At 36.1% G+C, this 8,015-nt stretch overlaps 1 long non-coding RNA gene across 1 annotated transcript; it reads right to left on the bottom strand.

Annotated features, from left to right (window-relative positions):
• Nucleotides 1-7,633: 7,633 nt before the first annotated feature.
• LOC136973194 (uncharacterized) lies at nucleotides 7,634-8,015 on the bottom strand. Its single transcript, XR_010880461.1, has 2 exons — nucleotides 7,880-8,015; nucleotides 7,634-7,808 (listed from the first exon to the last, which is right to left on the bottom strand). It is a non-coding gene; the product is annotated as an uncharacterized lncRNA (long non-coding RNA).

Below are 8,015 nucleotides of genomic sequence, written 5' to 3'. Positions count from 1 at the left end.
TTTTATTCTTGGGTACCCCAAATATGACATAGTGAGAGATATACCAAAAAATTTTTTTATTTCTTCGGCAAGGAGTTCAAAGATGTTCCCATGCGAATTAGAGACATTTGATTTGTACATGAAGCAATTACATCAAAGAAACTCTCGGGAATATAATTGATGAAATAATTCTCTGGCTCACACTCCTTACCCTTCCAGGGTTCTTCCTGAAATGCAGGAGCTGGTGGCAAAGGCTCAAAGATATTTGTATGGCGCCATGGAAGAGTATGGTTCTGCACCGAGATCAAAAGATTGTCTTCTATTTCCATTGCTGTAGCATCATTTTCATCTTCAGATGACATATCTGACCACTTATTTTCTCCAGGACAGTCTTGTTGAAGAACAAATGTTTGTTCACTTTCTTCGTCACTGGACCAGCCTTCCAGTTCAGATAAATTGCCATCAATTTCAATTGTCCTATCAAGCTCCTTCCATATTTCTTCTGTAGACACTAAAAAAATTAAAACTGAATCATTGTCATTTATTATAAATATTTATTATTTTATGATATTAATAAGTAATAAATTTTTAATAAAAATTCAGTCTGCAGGATTTTGAAAATAAAAAAATCACAGAAATTTCTGATAAATAAAAATAAATCATCATTTTTATTAATAAATAAATTTAATAAAAAATGAAAATTAAGAATAATAGACAAATTGCTGATCTAATGGATAAATAAATATAGAGGTAAATGTGAGGACCCGAACGGGGGTCGACTAGAGGGGACGAAATTGGAGATTTCTATTGTTTAATGAAAGTTTTTTCTCTGTATTAGAACAATGAAAGCTGCGAATTCGAGAAACGCGCGCCGCGAAAGGAATCAAGTTCTGTCGCGACGATGACCTCTCCCGCGCCTTCCATCGGGTTTCGAATTGGCACCAGGTGACAATGAGAGACCAATGGAGAGGCGATTTGGGGGAGAAGGATTATAAAACTATCGTTTCAAGGACAAAAAGGAGTTCTTGGTTGGTCTTGTTTGGATACGTGAGTTTCCTCTCTTGCCGTGTGTGTTCACGAAATATTTGGGATACGGACCTTTCGGACTTTGTGGAGGCATTATCAACTGTGGTGTTTCCTAGCAATCTCCCGATTCGTCGGTTCATCCAGGGATCGCCATCGAGCCGTGTTCTACGCCCCGGGGCATACGGATTGTTCACCGACACATCGAACTGCCAGCAACGAAGACACAGAATTCTCGAACTTTATTGAACTTTATTCTCCGCGATTCGGATTGTGAATCTCTTCACACAAGAAAGATTCGTAAGGATCATTATATTTTTATTAAACGGTTTTCGATGGTAACCAGTCTCCGTGAGTCATCCGCCCTCACATGACCGTCTGACCGCTCGACCGCCGAAACATTCTTTCTCTCCCATCGGCTAATCTTACATAAATAACTTGCCAATACAAAAACACTTCATACACTGCAATGTAATTATTGTAACACAAAGAACCAATGTGTCGAATACGACACATTCAAAAGTTCGTTAGTCTCATGAAGTAGTGTTACTAATATAGTTTAAAAAAATATCGTTATATAATTGTAGAAGTCTCTAGAAAAGAAACATGTTTTAATTGTGAAATTATAATCAATAGAAATAGAGAAAAATAAATACTTACATGAAGCAGCCATACTTCTGATCACTTCCAGAAACATGTGCTCAGACTATTGCCTATATTTTCTTTTGTCTCTGTCACAGTGGGGTGCAAGTAGTCTGATAAGCTTCACAAAACTCTGGTGTTAAAACAAGTAACTACTATAATTCTTTAGCAGGCAACAAAGCAGAGCTGCTGCTCATTCTTTGAAAGGAAAATTTGGTGTCATATAGAGAGGTTTCAAGGTCGCATGTCACGTGATAAAACACACGTTTGCTCCGCCCATTCGCCATTTTTGTGGTAGTTTTCGCTCGCTTAGCTTGCACGTAGTCTGTTATTCGACGTCTTTTTTTAGTTTAAACGTACAAAAATACTGCAGTTCTATTATCATGGATTAAGTTAAAAAAGATTCTTTTCTTGTAAGCTATTCTAGCAGTCTAACAGGACGAGATGCAGCTCTGTACGAAGAGAAAATTTCGTTATGTCAAGGCGATCCATATCCATACGAAGCCAGTTTATCAGACTTCGTCGTATATCAAGAGTTGTGGCCGAAAGTAGAATTTGGTGACATTATAAACTATTTGGTTTTTACAACAAATTTCTACACCCTGTCACAAATGAAAGCTTATAAATCTTTAGAGGCCCATAACTATTTAACAAGTGGCTGGGTTTCTCCTGATATAAAAGTAAAAGTAATTAATAACAGCGAAGTAATATTGCTTGGAAAGATATGTTTTCTTTTGTTTGTTTAAACTCGTGTTTTTACGTATTTCTTAAGTAAGAATTTTTGTCTGAAAGTAAAAGTCTAATTAAAAACAGCCGTGGAAATTTTTTAATTCAAATTGTTCAGTACCTTTATTTTCTAGTTGAAACTAGCATATAATAAGTCTACTTGCTTTTCGTTTTAACGTGTAATGTTTATAAGTTTGCACTAGCTAAAGCCTGAAATTACGTTAGTTATTCGTTTATAAATGCACTATACCTAACTAAATTAATATAAGCAAATCAGTAAACTCTTTTAGGTTTTAAAATATAACTTAGTGTTTATTAACGTAAATATTGAAATGAAATGTTTCTGACAAACTCTTGTATTGATATTCACTTTATTCGTAACGAAATTTTTCCGGTTAATTCTCGAGAGCCATGCAGTTTGCCTTCGTCGTGAAAGCTCCTCAGTTTGAGATCCTTGATGACAAATAATGCCGGGAATTTTAAAAAATGATGTTCCTTTGTTCTTGAGTGAACTAGCATTACACCCAATTACACAACAAATCACCATAGTGATATTCGCGACGAAAAAAAACAACACAAGAACTCCAGTTAAAACGCACGTGAACACACACAAAACGTAAACAAGTCACAAACAGTCACAAAGATGGCGCTGGACAATTGCGCATGCTCATGACGTCACTCGTGATGTCGACATGTAACCTCTCTATACGACACATGACATCCCAAGAGGTTAACATCAAGTGTCATCCACTACAAGTTTTAAAAAATGTATTTGAACTTGAGTGGATGAATAAAAAGTATTAAATAAAACTATACTTCCTTACTGAAGAGACAATATAAAATAAAATAAACAACCATTCCAACTTCAGCAAAAATTCTTTAATCCTAAGAACGTTTTCAAACGCATTAAGCGTCCATCTTCAGTTACTTCTTTAAATCGAATATGAAATTCGAACAAATATTACGTAAATTAACAGTACGATTACAATAAATAAATAAATAAATAAATAAATAAAAATAAAATAAAATAAACAGGATTATCGTAATTTACAAAATTATGCCAATATTTCATAAACAAATAAAAATAAAATAAAAACGAAACAAAAAATAAAAACAAAACAAAAAACAAACATGCGGTTTAAACCAATCACTGATTATCGCAGTATTTCTTTACAATTATCCTCATCCGTCATTAAAGACTTAAAACAAGACCAATATCAGCTCTAGGATTATCGTACTTCTATGTTTAGTCCAAATCATCGCACAAAGATTTCCAAGTCGTGGAAAGCCCATCAGCGTCCCTATAATTAATGCATTGCGTACTTCTCTGCGCTCTGTGGATTTCCAATTTTTCGAAAAACTTTATTGCGTGTCTCGATCTAGTAGACCTGATGATAGAGGCTTGGTCCCAAAAGACCGTGATGCCCTGCTGCTTAGCATAATTGGCCAGGACCGTACTGTCAACTGATTTTTCCACTGATTGTTTGTGTTCGTTAATCCTCTTTTTTAAATTTCTCAAAGTTGTCCCTATATATACTAATTTAGAATCGAACCTATGATTCCTTAATGGTATCGAATAAATTCCTGTTAGTGAGTTACGCTCATACTTCATCTTATCATTCCTTAAAAGCTTGTATATAGTTGGATTGCGTCGATAAATAACTTGCAAATTCCTACTAGAAATCCTTTTAACTAACGGCTTAAGAAAAGGAATGTAATCGAGGATCACTTTTTCTCTTGGTTTGTTTCTATTTCTCCCACGTGTTCGGTTATGGTTCTTCTTGATGAGAGCATCTATTTTTTCTGTTCTGTAGCCATGTTGCAAAGCCGTTGTTCACATGTATTGTAGTTCTTTAATTGTATCCAAAACATCTGTGCAGTGTGTGTGTGCTCTCTGTATCCACGAGCGAAATATTGCCATCTTGATATGCCCAGGGTCTGCGGAGTTCTTAAAGATAACGATTGGGAATGATGTCGGTTTGCGATAGACATTTGTGTGGATTTCCCCTCCTACACATGTTATAGTAAGATCCAAGAAATTAACACTGTTATAACTTTGCTGATCCAACTCTAGAGTTAAACCATAGGGGTTTTGATTCATTAAATCTATAAACTTTTTGATGTTGCGATTGTCCTTCCACACGATAAAGATGTCGTCCACGTATCTCACGTATAATAAAATATCCTGCTCTACTATCGGGAGAATATTGCTTTCTAGCTTGCGGAGTACCAATTCGCAGAGTATATAAGACATAGGGCTACCCATCGGTACTCCTCGCCCCTGTATATAAGTTTTGTCCTCAAAGCCAAAGAAAGATGTGTGACATATCAAGTCCGCTAATTCCAAGATCTGGGTGTGGTACTTTGCAGCGTTCTTAATATTGGCGAATAAAAAGTCCCGCAAGGCACAAAAGCAAGGAGGCAGCTTGATGAAGGGGTATAATGGCTTGTAATCCAATACTGTCAAACACTCCTCATTCATGAGCGTAACATCCTCAAGTTTTTGGATCAATTCTATCGAGTTTTTGATCGAAAACGGCGAAACTTGCATATTACTTTGTATAAATTTAAGAAGTACTTTTTCTATCTTGAACGTCGGAGCATTACACTTTTCCACTACAGGGCGTAATTGAGAACCTGTTTTATGCGTTTTTCCGAAAGCAAACATTCTCGAGTTCTGGGAGCTTGTAAAGTGGCAGCATCCATATGTAGCAATTTCGCTAGAGGAGTTAGGGTGAATCTTATCACTCTTTGTTGCAATGCTTCCAAGTAATTATTCGGGGCAAGATGACATTCTGTGCTATCGATGTATTCATTTAACTTTTCCCTATACGAGCTTCGTTTGATAAGTACAAGACTTTTCGATTTGTCCGCCTTTAAGAGAACCACATCGTTTTTTTGGAGCCATTCTTTTGTTTCTTTAATGCGCTGCTGGAAAACTATATTTGTTGAGTTGTTACGTTTTACTTTTTCGGCATATATTCTCGTTTTCCATCTGTAATAATCCTGTGCGGTTAATTTCATACCCTTTATGAGATTTTCAACGTTTGGTATAATACTTTCCGGGCGTATTAGAGGTGTCGGAGCAAAAGAAGGGCCGTGCTCCAAGGCGTTAATCAAACACTGCGGTGGAATAATGTTGTCCCAAGCGGTCAGAAATATATAATTTTTTACCCTCGGTTTAATATTTTGGCATGTAAAATGCCATTTTAGCTTTTTAACGTACTTGCGTTTCAGCTTTGTTTTCAAGGAAAACTCCAAATCCTACTGTTGACCTCTTCGAGGATAGCTTGATCTTTCGCATATAAATCATTTTCCAAATTTATGGTGGTACGTAACAACTCATAATAACGCCTTCTTGCAATTCTACTTTGAGAAATTTAAAAAAGAGGATTAATGAACATAAACGATCGGTGAAAAAATCGGTAGATAGTACGATCCTGGCCAATTATGCTAAGCAGCAGGGCATCACGGTCTTTTGGGACCAAGCCTCTATCATCAGGTCTACTAGATCGAGACACGCAATAAAGTTTTTCGAAAAATTGGAAATCCACAGAGCGCAGAGAAGTACGCAATGCATTAATTATAGGGACGCTGATGGACTTTCCACGGCTTGGAAATCTTTGTGCGATGATTTGGACTAAACATAGAAGTACGATAATCCTAGAGCTGATATTGGTCTTGTTTTAAGTCTTTAATAACGGATGAGGATAATTGTAAAGAAATACTGCGATAATCCGTGATTGGTTTAAACCGCATGTTTGTTTTTTGTTTCGTTTTTATTTTTTTATTTTTATTTTATTTTTATTTGTTTATGAAATATTGGCATAATTTTGTAAATTACGATAATCCTGTTTATTTTATTTATTTATTTATTTATTGTAATCGTACCGTTAATTTACGTAATATTTGTCGAATTTCATATTCGATTTAAAGAAGTAACTGAGGATGGACGCTTAATGCGTTTGAAAACGTTCTTAGGATTAAAGAATTTTTGCTGAAGTTGGAATGGTTGTCTATTTTTATTTTATAAAAAGTATTTTATTAACGATTGAAAATTTGAACAAGATATGTATATGGAAGAAGAGTGTGAACTAGTAGTAGGAATTTAAAAAGAATTACAAGAAATGTATTTTGTATTTCAGTTTTAACTTCATTTTAAATACAAATATAACATTTACCAACGAGAATTTCAAACGTTAGGGAGTATCTCGTTTTAGTATGGACTAGAGATATGGAATGCCTGGGTACTAGGTCAGTAGTAGTTTACAACTACTACTACTAACCCAAGTTTTGGTTCGCTAAAAGGTTTTTTGTGGTACACTAATTGGCAACACTATCCAGAGCTAAGATCATGCCCGTGTTTAAGGAGCCCTTTAAATGATGGAATGCGATCATGTTCTGTTTTAGTGTACTGCGAATTATTTTCAAGAAAAATATTTTTATTGGGAAGATGCATATATAAATTGATAAACAGCCGAGCTGGCCGAAATATTCTATGTTAAGATTTTCCTGACCCAGCCACAAATCACTGAGAAGTATTGTTAAAATCGAAGAAGTTAAGGTATTTACCTTAATTCTCACAAGGTAAATACCCTAACTTCCACTCAGATAAACAAAACTTACATAGAAATCAACGTAATTTTCTAATAAATTTAAATTAGCAATTTAAGGAAGGTCGCAAACGGCAGAATGACGTCACTTTTTTGCCGAAGTCGCCAGCTTTTCTCGTGCCTGAAAAGCTTGTTGAACAGCCGTGACATTTGATGACAGGGAAGCTGCGTTGCTGTAAAAAGCCGACTTCTAGAGGCAATCAGTTAATTGCGCGTCAGTGATGGTCTAGGGCAGGGATGAGCAACCTGCGGTCCTCGGGCCGCATTCATATATTTTGCGGCCCGCGACGCATAAAATGTGAATAAATATATCAATTTTCCAGCTTAAGACAGTTCTCGATGAACAAAACCAGCTGCCATGATGCTTGCAAGTATGATGAAATATACGATAAGCACGAAGATCTTTAACGAGTTAGCGATACTGAAATACGAGCGAGATTTGTGCGCAGATAATTTCTTACCACACTAAATTTAACAGAAAAATTCATCACAAAACGATTATTTATGCTAATGTGTGAAATTCCATTTAATCCATGCAAGAAGTGTGATTACCAGAGCCCCTTCGGCCGCCAATTTAAAGTACTTTAATCTTTAAAATTGGCGTTTCCACTTCCCGGGACGAGGACCCAGGGGTTGGATTTGTGGGAAGCGAGTGTTCGGGTTGTTTCATTGTGTCGAATTACATACACAGAACGAGGCGCTTGATGTGTAAGTGCGTGAGTGCGAGAATTCGAGTAAAGCTTAAACGGTGTATATCTTCGTGTACAGTGATGTTATGTCCGTGTGTGTGTGTGTGCGTGTGATCGAAGAACATTTTCGGCATGTCTAAAAACAGAAAAACAGTAAATTACGTACGAGAATAAGATGTGTTGAAAATGAAACGAAAGAGATCTTACCATCGGAGACTTCGGAAAATATTCACTTTTACGATAAATGGCCACTTCGTCCTCTTCGTGGTAAAGTTGGGGAGGGAGAAGTATCTCCCTCCCAAATGTTCCTACAAAACACAAAGACAGTGAGAAAAGAAGAAGT

This window comes from Centruroides vittatus, unplaced genomic scaffold (assembly GCF_030686945.1).
Source record: "Centruroides vittatus isolate TY-2023 unplaced genomic scaffold, ASM3068694v2 contig_3103, whole genome shotgun sequence".
In the NCBI taxonomy this organism is placed as follows: Eukaryota; Metazoa; Arthropoda; class Arachnida; order Scorpiones; family Buthidae; genus Centruroides; species Centruroides vittatus.
This window is presented reverse-complemented; position numbering and strand designations above follow the sequence as displayed.